The sequence below is a fragment of the Lepus europaeus genome, chromosome 5, assembly GCF_033115175.1.
Source record: "Lepus europaeus isolate LE1 chromosome 5, mLepTim1.pri, whole genome shotgun sequence".
Classification (NCBI taxonomy): domain Eukaryota; kingdom Metazoa; phylum Chordata; class Mammalia; order Lagomorpha; family Leporidae; genus Lepus; species Lepus europaeus.
This window is the reverse complement of record NC_084831.1, coordinates 99083-114299: the sequence shown is the minus strand read 5'-3', so window position 1 is coordinate 114299 and position 15217 is coordinate 99083.

Sequence of the window (15217 nt, the reverse complement as noted above, 5' to 3'; positions counted from 1 at the left end):
GGACGTCAGGGGGCGGTGCTGCCGCCCAGCTGGTGCCTGGGGCCAAGCAGGCTTCGGTTTTGGTTTCCTTTTCCCAGGGCGAGCTCCAGAGGGAGTAGGAGAAACAAAACAGAAAGACCGATGTGAGCCGGCACAGCTCCAGGGGTGGGGGCACGGCAAGGGGCCCCCACAGCGCCCCGGCAGCCTGCCTAGCCGTGCCCAACAATGCCCTACACCAGCACCCGGCATCCTCGGCAAGATGCCCTGCGCTCACAGGGACGTGGGCTGGGGACTGGAAACTTTCGTTCTCCATTTGCCAGATTGCAAAATTAATGAGGCCAGGAGACGTCACGGCGGTTAATTCCAGAACTACATAGGACGCCAACAGTCCCAGCCCCCCGCCCCCCGGCCCCACGGAGACCTCTGTGGGCTCAGGACACGGCCTCTGGTCAGGTTGTTTCTCAATGAAAGACAAAGTGCATTTTGTTGCCTTTCGAAGTGAACTCAGAATGTTTGCACATGTGTCTGATGAGGGTCTCTATGGGCGTAAAGAATTCTTACAAGTTCAACAGTGAAGAAAACCACACTTTAAAAGGGAGCAGTGGAGATGCCCACACAGGAACGCCTGCTGACGCCATCTCCAGTGCCAGCTCCCTGCTGGTGCTCAGCTCAGGTACCTGGGCCCCTGCACCCACAAGGGAGACCCAGGAAGAGCTCCTGTCTCCCGGCTTCAGCCAAGCCCAGCCCTGGCTCTTGTAGGCATTTGGTGTGTGAACCAGTGGAGGGAAAACAGCTCTCTCCCTGTCTCTCAAATAAAATAAATAAACATTTAAAATGTTTTTTACATGAATTTCACCTAAAAAACAAAACGAGAGCTCTCGCCATTTTCACCGCCTGTGGAGCAGCAGGTCATCGACGGCACCCTTTGCCGACAGGCACCAGCGCGTGGCCCAGCTCCCGAGGCGGGACGGGACTGACGGCCGGGAGTACAGTCCCGCCAGCCCCGGACGTCCAGTCTAGGTTGTTCCCAAGTTTCTGCTGTCACAAACAGCACACACCAAAGTTGGCTAAGACTAAATAAAAATGAGGTATTTAAATAAAGAAAGAAATAAGTGAATGAAATTTTAAGAATGGAAAAGCAAAGTGTACAAGCCATGATTCTGAGTATCAACCCTGACCCTGCCTCCCCGGCCCAGAACTCCCCGGGGCACCATCTCCGCTGAGCTGTCAGTCACAGGGGAAACAGAGAAAAAGCACAGACACTTAGTGAAGGGAGCAGGCATGACCACGTCCACGGTCTCACTGCCCACGTCCACCATCTCACTGCCCACGTCCACCGTCTCACTGCCCACGTCCACGGTCTCACTGCCCACGTCCACTGTCTCACTGCCCACATCCACTGTCTCACTGCCCATGTCCACCGTCTCACTGCCCACGTCCCCAGTCTCACCTCCCATCGACAAAGAAATCTCGAGGACAGAGCATCACAAAGGGGCTGGTGCTGTGGCTTGCAGTCGGCTAAGCTTATGCTTGTGGTGCCAGCGTCCAGTATGGGGCCGGTTCCAGTCTTGGCTGCTCCACTTCTGATCCAGCTCCCTGCTGTGGCCTGGGAAAGCAATGGAGAACGTCCCAAGTGCTTGGGCCCCTGCACCCACATGGGAAACTCAAAGGAAGCTCCTGGCTCCTGGCTCCTGGCTCCTGGCTCCTGGCTTTGGATCGGCCCAGCTCTGGCCAATGTGGCCATTTTGGGAGTGAACCAGAGGCTGGAAGACCTCTCTCTCTGTCTCTGTCTCTCCCTCTTTCTGGGTGTAACTCTGCCTCTCAAACAAATAAATAAAATATTTAAAACAAAAACCACTGGGGACACAGAAGGTCCCGTGACACCGAGAGGTCAAGCTTGTGAGGAAAAGCTCGCAGGTGGGCACCGCCTCCCAGGGGGCAGCGAGGACGCAGCACGCAAGTCACAGCGACTGAATTCGTTCAGAGAAAATAAACCCGCAGAGGTGGATGACCAACAGCCGGTGTGCACAGCCGACACAGGGTAGAGGCCCGACCCCAGGGGGTGGGAGTGGGGGCAGCAGGCGGAGGTGGACTCCTCCAACTGGTCTCTCAAGTGGCCGCAGGGCCTCTGCACCTGGGCAAGAATGCAGGGTGGGGTGCAAAGACAACAGGGCGTGAGGCCGAACTGAGATTCAGGGGATGAATTCCGAGATTTTCCTATCTCTCCGGCAATGGGCGAGAAAGGCTGAGGCTTATGTCTTTGTTCCGGCAGGTCCGGGACGGGGCATAGGAGAGGGGCGTTTCTCCATGCAAGAATGTACAGTGGAGGTGGGGGGGTGGGGGGGAGGTGGGGGTGGGGGTTGCCTGTCTCATCGAGCTGGGACGCAGTCCCCAGCAGCGTGGCCAGCCCAGGGTCTCCAGCCTGGTTCTCTTCAGCAGCAATGACGCAGTCAGAGGTCTGAGGCCCAGGCCAGCCCATCCTGCCCCTGCTGCTGTGCCATCCCCGCCCTGGCGCCCGAGTGGCCTTTGAGCCTTCAGCTACTCAGCTGCCTTCCGGGATGGGGGCCTCAGGGGCCATGAGAGACCAGAGCGGCTGATGGGCAAAGCAAGGCAGACCCCTGTCCGAGGGAAAAACCTTGGTCCTGAGCTTTGGAGGTCAGATCCCCACAGCAGCCACTACAGGCACGGCTCAGACGCCCCCCGAAGCCCAGGGGCCCCAGTCCTGCACACACAGGACTCACCCCTGCGAGCATCACCCTGGCTCCTGGGAGACAGGGCCATTGCTTTAACAGAGAAGCCTCAGCGTCTTCCTGCCAGGGCTGGAATTAGAGAAAGGCGAAGCCCTGTGGGTTGTGGGGTGCGGCTTGGAGCTCACTTCTGGATGCTGAGCCACCTGCAGACAAGCCGGGGCGAAGTGCTTAGGTCTGTGGCTTTCAACAGAGAGGTAGGAGGATACTTTTGAATTCATTCATTTATTTGTTTATTACTTTTTTAAAGCATTATTTTATTTATTTGAAAGACACAGTCACAGAGAGAGGTAGAGCCAGAGAGAGAGAAGTCGTCTGTCTGCTGGTTCACTCCCCAAATGACCGCAATGGCAGGAGCTGCACCGATCCGCAGCCAGGAGCCGGGAGCTTCTTGCAGGTCTCCCACGTGGGTGCAGGGGCTCAAGGACCTGGGCCATCTTCTACTGCTTTCCCAGGCCACAGCAGAGAGCTGGATTGGAAGTGGAGCAGCCAGGACTCGAACCAGCGCCCATATGGGATGCTGGCACTACAGGCTGCGACCTCACCCGCTACACTACAGCGTGGCCCCTGGAGTTTCTTCCAAGTCTCCCACCCTCACGTTCTTCTCCAGGTGCAGAGGCCCAGTGGCCACTTGAAAGACCAGTGTGGAGGAGCCTACCTCCGCATGCCCTCACCCCCACCCCTCCTAAGGTATTACGACACCCGGCCCCTGCCCTGGGGTCTGGGCTTCCTGCCTCGTGTTCCGTGAGTGTGCCGGCAACTGCTCACCTCTGCGGGCTTGTTGGCTCTGAATGAATTTAGTCGGCTGCAGGCTCCTACCCTGCCTCCTCTGCTCCTGACCTGGTGCTGCCCTGCGTGAGGCAGTGCCGGCCTGCACTCCCTTCCTAACTCCACAGCCTCACAGTCCCAGGCCCTGTGGGCCTCACGTCCATGTCTCGGGCCCTGTGGTCCCTCATGCTGGCGCCTCAGCCACAGCCCCTGAGGTGGGCAAGGGGCCCTGGCCGGCACCTGCTGTCTGGTTCCTGACAAAGCAGCCCTGGTGGGGCTTGGCCCTTGGGGAGGCTGCAGAGGTGTGGGAGGGTGCGGCGGGGGTGGTACCCAGAGCCCAGGGCCCTGGGCAGGAGGACCCATGGTTCAAACCTGCAGCAGCCTGGTCAGGGAGGGGGAGAGCTGCAGACACCCAGACTGGACATCGGACCCCACGTGAGCACAGGCTGAGCTGGGGGCCGCACACCCCCAAACCCTGCCCAACCACTGGGTGCTAGGCGTCTTCTGAATGCAGACTCCCATGGGGATGCAGGTCTGGCTGTACTGGGGGCGCTGCCGTGGGGAGCTGCAGCTTGGACAGTGGGCAGCCCAGGCCACAAAGGCATCTCCTGCCCCTGGCCTCCTGCAGCCTCTTCGTGCTTGCTGGGGTGCCTGACGTGGCCAGGGCTGCTCACGGGAGCCCCAGCACAGAGGCCAGCTCCGCCCCTAGACAAGGGGGCCAGCCCTGCTGCCCTGGGAGGGGCTCAGGCCAGAGTCCCCAGCCTAGAGCATGGCCACAACTGTGGGGCAAGGTCTCCACTGCCAGATGTGCAGGAGGCCGTAGCACCCAGCATTAGGGAAAATCACCCCAGACTTGAGCACCAGGCCAGGAGCCCCCTGCACTGGGACGCCCCGAGTCTGACAGGATGAAGTAGAGGTTTCTCTCCCAAGGAATCAGCGGCCATCTCCTGGCCACCCCCTCAGACTCAGACCTGTGTGGCCGCAGCCGTCACACACACCTCGCTCGATGTCCACGGGACGCCGTCTCCACCGAGGTTCCCAGATGACACCACTGCCTGGGAGCTGGGACCACGGCTCCATCGTCGGCCCTCCACTCACTTCCTCACTCGCTCACTCGCTCTTCAATCCAGGGTGCGCTAGTGTCCAGGGCAACAGGGAGCTTCCACTGCAGGGACCGTGTCTGCCCAGCATGCGTGGACACAGGATGGCCCACGTGCTTGAGCCCCACCACCCGGGTGGGAGACCTGGTGGTGTGCCTGGCTCAGCTCTGGGGAGTGAACCACCAGATGGAAGATCCATCTCTCTCCCTGCCTTTCAAAAAAAAAAAAAAAAGCAAATAAATAAATATTGGAAAAAAAAAATACAATCCAGAGGGAAGGGAATTAGGAAGGGGGAGGTGCTGGTGGGAGGCAGAGCAATGGAGGCACCGGGCAGCCTCGGGCTCCTGACGGGCGGGTTCCAGTGAGCCAAACTCGGTAGAAGTCCTGCTGTAAGAGCGGCAGCAGTACTGGGGGGGGGGGGGGGGGGCGACCTGCAGCTTCCTCGCAGAGCACTTGGCCTGAGCAGGGAAGGCCCTCGGCCGTGGGCGGGGGGGGGGGGGGGAGGCGCCGAGGCCCCGTCCCGAAGTCACAATCCCGTGCACAATCACAGCTGTGGCCTGACGGGAGGCCACTGCTGGCCTGCAGGCCCCTCTGGGCACCTGCAGTTGCAGGGGTGGCGGGCTCCCTGTGGTGGACACAACCAATGCCCGGGGTGGCCTGTGGCTCCTCCCCTGGCGTCCTGCTGGCCTGTAGCCTGCTCCGGTGGACAGTGTGGAGAAAGTCTCGCTGTGTGAGTGGGAGCCCAGGCCTCCACTGCAGGCTCCCAGGATGTTGGCCAAGCCTCATGAGGGAGTCGGCAGGATTCCTGGACACCCCATGGGGAGCTGGGAGGCCCGGGGACAGCAGCAAGCACCCGGCAGTGCCACACTGGCCCCTGTAGGCCCAGCTGACCTGTGGCCGGGGGCGGCTGCATGACTGGGGCCCTGGGCAGCCACTGGCACCACCCAGATGCACTCACTGTAGCCGCAGAGGGTGCTGGGTTGGCCACATGGATGTGCAGAGGCGTCAGCTTCTCGTAACCAGGGCAGGGGAGGACACCGGGGCCTGGGGCAGGGTCTTCAGGTCTGGGGACTGGGCCTCAGTGTGAGGGGAGCAGTGGGCTAGGGTCAGGGCTGCTGAGCAGAGGACATCCGAGGCTGCAGAGAGCAAGGCTGGGCAAGGCTGGGCACAGTGGCCAGGGGCCAGGGACAGTGCCTTCAGGGGAGGAGGGGCCTGCAGGGTTGGCTCCAAGCGGCCAAGGTCTGCGGGCTCATGTGGAGGGGGAGCCTGTGTGGGGCTGAGCAGGAGGACTCGCACCCAGCACAGGACAGCAGGCAGCAAAGCCCACAGACAGGGGGGCCGTTGTGAGAGGCTGTGGGGGAGGTACAGTCACTGCCCAGAGGCTGTGCAGGCTGGGAGGGGCGTTTCTACCCCCTGGCCCACTGGGGAACTTAGCTGGAACCTGGACATCGGCCGCCTGGGGCTGCTGCTGCCGGGGGCCTGGCGCTGTCTCCTGTGTCCCAGGTTCCTTCAGCCCTCACTTCTGTCACTTTACAGGGCCTGGAACCCCGCAGCCCCTGCTGGGATCCATCCTGCTCCCCAAGACGGAGCCAATTCAGTGCTGCTCGCTCCCAGGTCCACTGCCAGCTGCCCCTGGCAGGAGGGCCGGCCCCTGAGTGAAGAGGGCAGAGCACAGGTCTCTTGGGTTCTGGGGCACAGGTGGGAGAGGGTGGAGTGGACATTGCTGGAGAAAGGGGGACCGGGCAGTGAGGATGGCTGCTGGGGGTCGAGGATCACTCCTCCCCTTCCGGCTATTGACGCCAACAAGCGGCTTCCAGATCCTGGCCAGCCACAGTCCTATTCCATGGCTCACACATCAGGACCGGCACAGAGGCTGCACACTGCCTCCTCTGGGAAGCCTGGAAGGTGGGGACAGCAGCCACAGCCAGGAAGCCCTGGGGAGCCCCCCTTCCATGTCTGGGTCTGACGCTGCTGTTGGCTGGGACCACCAATGGCTGTCGGGGGGCAGCGGGCTCTCCATGGGCTTCCTCACAGCATGGTAGCAAAGCCTACGTGTGCAGCATCTTTAATTTAAACCCCAGTCTCGGGACCAGCGCTGTGGCATAGAAGGTTAAACTTCCACCTGCAATCCCAGCACCTCATATGGGCATCAGTTCAAGTCCCAGCTGCTCCACTTCCCATCCAGCTCCCTGCTGATGGCCTAGGAAAGCAGTGGACAATGCCCAGGTGCTTGGACCCCTGCCCACACATGGGAGACCCCGGTGGAGTTCCTGGCTCCTGGCTTAGGCCTGGCCCAGCCCCAGCTGTTGCAGTCATTTGGGGAGTGAACCAGCAGATGGAAGATGGTTCTCTGTCTCCCTCTGTAACTCTGCTGTTGCCCCTGCCCCTGCCCTTACTGGTCAAGGCCATTGCAAAGTCTCACCAAGGGACACTGGGTCCCAGGGAGTCAGCACCAGGACCCTCCTCCCAGCACCGGCTAGAGAGGCGGCCAGGGCGGAGCTGAGGGGCTGACAGCAGGGGCACAGTCTGGGCAGAATCCCAGCAGTGGCACTGCAAGGACAGCAGGTGGGTGGAGGTGAGCTCACCTTGCTCTGCCCAGAGCTTGGTGCTGGGGTGAAGGCATCTGTCCCCTTCCAGGGGGTGCCCGGCAGAGGTGAGCACCAGCAGCCACTGCAGGCCAGTCTCCCGGCTGCCCCACGAGGCTGCTCGCTGGCTCTGAGGCAGAGGTGAGCACTGGCCGCTACTGCAGGCCAGTCTGATCCCTGGCTCTGGTGGTCACCTGTGCTCTGTGCCAGTTGGCTGTGGGGATCCTATTCCTGCTCCCAGGAACCCACTTGCACGTAAGGAGGCGGGGCCACCTGAAGTGTCCACCTGACAGTTGGGGGGGCCTGAGCAAGGGTTCCGCCAGCGAGCAAGGTCCTCGGGTGCTCCCTGGGCTCTGGGTGCCAGCAGGGGCACCTCCATGGGTTTCTGGCCAAGCCCTGACCCTCCCCCTGCTTTCTGGGGTCCCCTCCCCACATGTTCATCTGCAGATTGGCTTGGGCAGCATTGCTCGTGGTCAGAACCCCGACCACTGTGCAGACCAGGTGTGTGGGGGGGGGCTGGCCACCTCTGCCTACCTCAGCACACAGGTCCAGGAGCACCGGCGCAGCCTCAGGATTCAGGCCATGACTGGCAGGTGAGGTCCCGGACACCCTGGGGCTGGGCCAGGCACTGCCTGAGAGACCCGGGAGCTGCCAGCCTGGGTCCCTCCGGCACTCCATGGGCCCTGCCATCCTGCTCAGAAAAGCCGCCCCCCCCCCCCCCCCCCCCCCGCTTCCCCAGACTCCGTGCAGCCCCTGGGCCTTGCGCAGCGTCTGCCCCTCCCCTTCTCCACCCCCTTCCCCCCTTCCGGGCTGCGATTGGCTTGTTCCCCTCGGAGGCCTGCAGGGAAGCAGATAGACTGGGACCCTGGGTACCCCAAGACGGTGGCGTCCCCATGGCGTGCTTCAAAGTGAAACAGCACGACGAAGACCACGGCTCTGCTTTTTTCCCACTATGCCCCTGGAGAAAGCCCAGAGCCGGCCCCGTTTTCCTGCGGCGCGGCTGGCGACGTTGCCCTCCCTGCGGCCGCGGCGCCTCCGTGGGACCAGGCTCGGTCACCGCTGCGGGGTATCCCCGTGCACGTCGCACGCTCCCCAGGGACCTTCCGGCGCGCGGAGCCCCGCGGCCGCGCTGAGCAGGGCGGCGGAGCGGGAGGTGGGGAACCCGGGGTCGCCGCCGTCCGACCAGCCCAGCGCGGAAGGGAGCCCGAGCCTCCGCCAGCTGCGGGGTCTGCGGCCCCTCCTGGCGCGCGTCCCGGAGCCGCCGGCAGAGGAGGGGGCCTCCTTGCGGGGGGCGGGCGCGGCTTGGCTTTGTCGTCGGGGGCTTCGGGCGGGGAGCCACGGCGTGACCGACGGGTGGCGGTGGCCGCCAGCCGAGGGTCGGCCGCGCATTGGCTGGCGAGTGTGGGAAAGAATGCGGAGCGAGGCTCTCACAACCGGCGGGCGGCCTTAAATAGCCGGGCAGGGGCTCCTGGCGGGGCGCACGCCGGGCACAGGGGGCTCCGCGGGCCCGCAGACGGCGGGGAGGATCCCAAACGAGCCCCGGAGCGCACCGCAAGGCGGGTGGGGACCTGACCGGTTTGGGGCGTGCGGGGAGGGCGGAGGAACGCGGGCTCAGCCACCGCCCGCCCGCAGCCCTCCAAGCCGGTCCCGAAGACGCGGCGCCACGCTCAGCTTCGGACACGGGCACCACGGGAAGGGCGTGCGTCCGGAGTCGGGGCGCAGGGCCCCCGCTCCCACCTGGTCGCCGCGCCGGGGAAGGCAGAGGTCCCAGGGAGGCGTGTGCGACCCTCGCAGACCCTGCGGCTCGTGCGCGCCCCCGCAGCCGCCTGCCGCCCCCGCAGCCGCCTGGGGCAGGTGCACAGCCTGCCTCTGCCTCTGCCCCTGCCGGATGAGCGCCTCCTGGCCGGCCGCGAGGGCACAGGGCCGCCGCGCGCTGCCGCCAGCTCGGCCACCCCGCCTCCCCGCAGCCCTTTCCTCCGGCGCGGCCTGCTGCGACTGAGCTTGAGGGGCCGCACGCTCGGCAGGGCCTGGCTGTGGAGGCGCTGTCCTCAGACCAGACGGCAGCCCGGCTCGCGCTGGGGTTGGGACCGTGGTCACCGCCCAGGCTGTCCCAAGTTTCTGGCCGGGACCTCGCCCCTGGGGCTGTGTTGTCTTTGGACAGACCGCGGTGCCACTGCCACCCCCAGGCTTCACCCTGCCCCACAGCCCAGATGGGCAGAAGGTGATTGTCACTGGCTGTCCAGTGCTGGGAGGCAGCAGGGCTGTGTGGCTGGGCCGGGGCCTCCAGGGCCCTGGAAGGCAGAGACCCACAGTCCTGGGCGGAGGAGAAGGGTTAGGGATTGGCCTCCTGCTTTTTCCTCTGGACAGCACCAGCTGCCTGCACAGCCAGGACAGAGCCTGCCAGGATCCCTTGGCCGGGTCGGCAGACAGGGTGTGGGGCCACTTCCTCCACAGAGCCACCTGCTTCTGGGTGTGGCTGAGGGTACCAGGCAGGGCCAGGCGCCAGCGTCCCACCCCTCCCCCAGCCAGTGACCGTGAGTGGGCCAGGGCAGCAGGTGCAGTGAGGGCCTCCAAGGCACAGGAGCTTGGGTGGGGTCTCAACCCCAGCTGCACTGAGACCATGGGGCACTTGCCACCACTCACCCTGGGCTGGTCCATGCCTCCCCCAACAGCGGCGGTCACCCCAAGAGCCCAGTGAGCCCAGTTGTCTGACCAATCCCCTCCCTGCCTTGGACACTGGCACCGGGCAGTTGCGTGGGCATGGGTGGTCTGGGCCTGCTCATGGCTGGGCTCCACACACCCTCGGGGGAAGGGGGTGCCCCTTCCTTGTCGCCCCCAGCGGTCTGCCCTGGACACTGGCACCCAGCCACCCTCCACTGCCTGCAGAGGGGGGCACATAGCCTCTCTCGTGCACCCCTTGGGCTGCCCCATGCTTGCTGTCACCAAAGCCGTCTGCAGTGGGGAGCCCTGTCATCTCTCAGGCTCTGGGGAGCCACAGTGCTCGGCACCTCCCCACCTCTGCTCTTCGGCAGAGCTCTGCCCTGGGGCTCCCTGGTGCATTGCCAGCCGGCTGTGCCCCCACCTCGTGCTCAGCACCTGCCTTAGACAGCAAAACCAGTGCTGACCAACCTGTCAGATGGGCGAGTTTGAGAGCTGGAGCTGGCAGGCAGGGGTTGCTCTGGGGCCCCCCAGGGAGAGCTCAGCAAGCACAGGGCAGCCTGAGGGGAGCTTGCGAGGGGCTGTGTGTGCCCCCTCCCAGGCTGCCCATGTCAGCAGTCGAGGGTGGTAGGGTCTCTGACAGCCAGGATCCCCGAGGGACCTGCTTCCCTTCCACGGCTTGGGCTGAGTGGGGCGGGCCCTGTGGGGTTCTGCAGGGGTGCTTCGGAGGTGAGGGCTGTGACCCCAATGTGGTGCCCCCCACAGGGCCCTCCCACACCCTCGAGGGGCCTCAGGGGGATGGGCTCCGGGTGGCTCCCTGTCGCTCCCCACCCCTAGCTGCTGCTACTGCTGCTTCCATTTCAGAAAAGATTGATTGATTTGAAAGGCAGAGTGACGGAGACAGGGGGAGACAGGTCTTCCATCCTCCAGTTCATTCACCAAATGGCCAAAACAGGGCCAGGCCAGGCTGAGCTGAGCTAGGGTCTCCATGCAGGTCTCCCATGTGGGTGCAGGGGCCCGAGCACTGGCTGCTTCCCCAGGCTGTTAGCATGGAGCCGGAGGGGAGAGGAGCAGCCGGGACTTGAGGTGCGTGGCTGCCGGGGGCGGCTGCACTGCTGCACCAGGATGCCGGCCCCAGGGCACCTTCTGAAAGCTGAGTGCTCACAGCTCACACACACTCGGCTTGGATGATTCCAGCTCATTGGCAGCATCTGGAGCACCACACATGGAGGCCACGACCCACATGGAGGCCCACAGCCCACACACGGAGGCCATGGTCCACACACAGAGGCCCACGGCCCACACATGGAGGCCCACGGCCCACACACAGAGGCCCGCAGTCCACACACGGAGGCCCATGGCCCACACATGGAGGCCCACGGCCCACACACAGAGGCCCGCAGTCCACATACAGAGGCCATGGCCCACACACGGAGGCCCATGGCCCACACACAGAGGCCACGGCCCACACACGGAGGCCTACAGCCCACACACAGAGGCCACGGCCCACACAAGAAGCCCACAGTCCGCACACAGAGGCCTACAGCCCACACACGGAGGCCCACAGCCCACACAAGAAGCCCATGGTCCACACACGGAGGCCCACGGCCCCCACACAGAAGCCCATGGTCCATACATGGAGGCCCATGGTGCTCACACAGAGGCCCATGGTCCACACACGGAGGCCACGGCCCACACACAGAGGCCCGCAGTCCACACACAGAGGCCATGGCCCACACACAGAGGCCCACGGCCCACACACGGAGGCCCACAGTCCACACACAGAGGCCACGGCCCACACACGGAGGCCTACAGCCCACACACAGAGGCCACAGCCCACACAAGAAGCCCACAGTCCACACACAGAGGCCTACAGCCCACACATGGAGGCCCATGGTGCTCACACAGAGGCCCATGGCCCCCACACAGAAGCCCATGATCCAAACACGGAAGCCCACGGACCACACACAGAGGCCCATGGCCCACACAAGAAGCCCACGACTCACACACGGAGGCCCATGGTCCACACATGGAGGCCCACGGTCCATACTAGAAGCCCACAATCCACACATGGAGGCCCACGGTCCATACACAGAAGTGCACAGACCACACATGGAAGCCACAGCCCACACACGGAAGCCACAGCCCACACAAAGCCCACGGTCCACACACGGAGACCCACAGTCCACACATGGAAGCCCACCACCCACGCACCAGCCTGTCTGCTCCAGGCCCCTCAGAGCCCTGACCCTGGCCCTCAGAGTGGCTGGCCCCTAGCCCGCCTGGCCGGTGCTCATCACCCTGGACATCACACGCAGTGCTCATCACACGCAGTGAACAGCGTGTGGTCATCCTGGGTCTCCAGGCCGAGTCCGGTTGCGGCCCTGATGATGGTGCAGTGGGCAGACTGGCTTCTCCTGGGGGGCTTCCCGTACCTTGGGGCTGCCCAAGGTGGGACCCAGGGACAGGACTGTCCATGTCCATCCAAAGCAACTCAACTTCAAGCTCCACTCTCTACACTTTCTGAAACACTGAATAAAATTCTGGACGGCGTGAGCTTCCCAGGACGGCAGGCAGCAGGCGCAGGGGTACGTGGGCGGGGTCCCCGGTGTGCACAGTGTCTCTGGCTCCTCACTCAGTAACACCACTGCAGGGGAGGAGGCTCCTTGGCTACAGGTTCAGCCGGGCTGTGCCTGGCACCTAAGACTTGGTCCCGAGAAGCTGGCTCCTGGTTTTGGGGTTTTTGGTCTCAAGGTCCACGTGGCTTCATGGTGGGGGGGCCCATCCCGCTCTGTTCCTCCCCACCGGGGTTAGGACCCTAGATTTCCCAGACCCGGGCAGGGCCAGGGGAGCTGCTTGCGGGTCCCAGTGGAGCCCTGCTGCCCTCTAGTGGCGCCCGGCGGCAGGTGAGTGCCTCTCCCCTTTCCAGCCTTGTCCTGGAGTCCCTATAGCATTCCGGTCCCACGGTCCATCTGTCCATCTGTCCATCTCTCTACCCACTTCCCGGCCATGCAGTCCATCTGTCCACCTGTCCACCCGCCGGCTACACCCCGGCACCAGCTCTGCTCTCTGCCAAGAACGCACGGTGGTGCCCTGGGAATGCCTGGGTGAGCCCGGGGACACACCCCCCACCTGCCAAAGGCTCCTGCTTAGGATGGGAGCGTGGGGGCCTCCCCAGCCAGACCCACACTGACCTCTGCCTCCTCCTCCCAGCACTCCCACAGCTGGGCCCCTATTCTCCCACGGGGACATCAGATCAGACCCCCCAAAGCTTCAGGTCTCAGCCAGCTTAAAGATGGACACTCCAGGGGCTAGCCCACCCACTCTGTGACCCAGGACACAGCCCTGGGGTCCACATGGGAACAGCATGTGTGGCCTGGCCCTACCCCATCACAAAACTAGGAAGCACTCCCCAAAATGTAAGTCTTCACTTTGGGGTGGGCAGAAGAATGGGAGAGGGCGGAGGGAGGAGTGTTATGTCCTCAGAATTGTGTTTACAAACCATACTGAACCTATTAAAAATTAAAAATATAAAGGGCTTAGAAAAAGTTATAAAGGGTTCCTACTCCAAACAGAACATAAGTGCTGACCACAGAGGAAAAGGGGTACCCTGGGCTGAGTTAGGGTTAAAGCTGCTGTCCGTCAAAAGAAAGTGGACATTCGAGCCAGGGAGAAGGCACCACAGATATGCTGGAGAAAATCATTTCAGGCTTTTACATAGTGGACCATCCTTTAACAAAAAGATTTATTTATTTGAGATGCAGTTACACGGGGGTGGGGGGAGAGAATGAACGAATATGGATCGCTCCCCAACGTCCCCAGCAGCCAGCTGGGCTGGGCCAGGCAGAAGCCAGGCTCCAGGAGTCCATCCGGGTCTCAGGCACTTGGGCACTTCCGCTCCTCCGCTGCTCTCCCATGCCACGGCAGGGGGCTGGGTTGGAAGTGGAGCAGCCAGGCCCTGAGCTAAGGCCTGTCTGGGGGGCTTTGCCCTCTGCGCCACAGCCTGGCCTCAGGGACTTTTTTGGCTTTTTTTTTTTTTTTCTTTGAGAGCAGGGAAAGAGCGCATGAGCTTTCATCCACGGGTTCACTCCCCAGATGCCCACAATGGTGAGGGCTGGGCCAGGATTGCAGCCAGAATCCAGGAACTCGGTACAGGACTCCCATGTGGGCACAAGGACCATTCCTTGAGCCATCGGTGCTGCCTCCTCGGGTCTGCATTAGCAGGGGAGTCCGGAGCCACAGCCGGGTCTCAAGCCCAGGGCCTCTGATCAGAGCTCACCCCTGGGAAAACCCCAGGCAGCATCAAGGCTCACCCAGCACCCCAGCACCCCAGCACCGCCAGACACAGCTGCAGTCTTGTCACAGACCCCTCTGTCCTCGTCAATGGAACACAGTGCAGCCAGGCAGAGCCCACTGCAGGGCGTCCACTGGAGGGCGTCACATAGTGTCCACCACAGAGTGTCCACTGAAGGGCATCTACGTAGCGTCCACAGGAGGGCGTCCACCGGAGGGCATCCACATAATGTCCACCGCAGGGTGTCCACATAGTGTTCACGCAGCACCCACTAGAGGGCGTCCACATAACGCCCACCACAGGGTGTCCACATAGTGTCCACTGGAGGGTGTCCATATAGTGTCCACTGGAGGGCGTCTGTGGTGGAATGAGAAGGCCACAGCATCCACAACAGGGTAGCCCCGGCAGAGAGGTAGGAGTGAGGGGCACAGATGCACATGGCCTCATGGGTTCCATTCTGTTTGTGCGGCTTCCAGGCCAGGCCAAGCTGGCTGCTTGCAGGCAGCTGTGGGGTGGACTTGACCTTGGGGTGGGTCATGCCGTGGCAGCTGTAAGCTTCTACCCCACGGCCTCCCCCTGCTGGCCCCTCCTCAGCAAAGCACCCTTCCAATCCCCTTGTTGGGTGCTCACTGCCTGCTGCCACCCCATCCCCCACACCCCTGAGCTGGCCTCTTGCTCTGAGCTTGGGCCCTGCTTGGGCCTTGTGAGCCCCAGGCCAGGATGCTGAGGGTGGGGGTGGGGGCAGGGGCCCACTCTGCCGCTTGGGGACCCAGCCCTGCCCTGAACTGACTTGCGATCCTGTGCAGAGCTTCTGCAAGGAGGAAGCTCCAGATCCCATCAGCAGGCGGGCAGAGGGGCTTGAGGGGGCCTCGCGCCAAGACCCCCAGTCTCCAGGGAGAAAGGCTCCCTCCCCTCCCCCACCCCGCCCAGGGCCCTGGTCAGCAGGGCAGGGACGTTCCAGGGCTGGGGTGGGGTGAGGTGGGGAGGCCTGGAGTGACCCCAGGGCACAGGAGGCTGTGCTGCTGGTGCCTGCTGTGTCCTCTGCTGGATGTCTGTGCTGACCTTAGCCTGGCCCTGTGCCGGGAG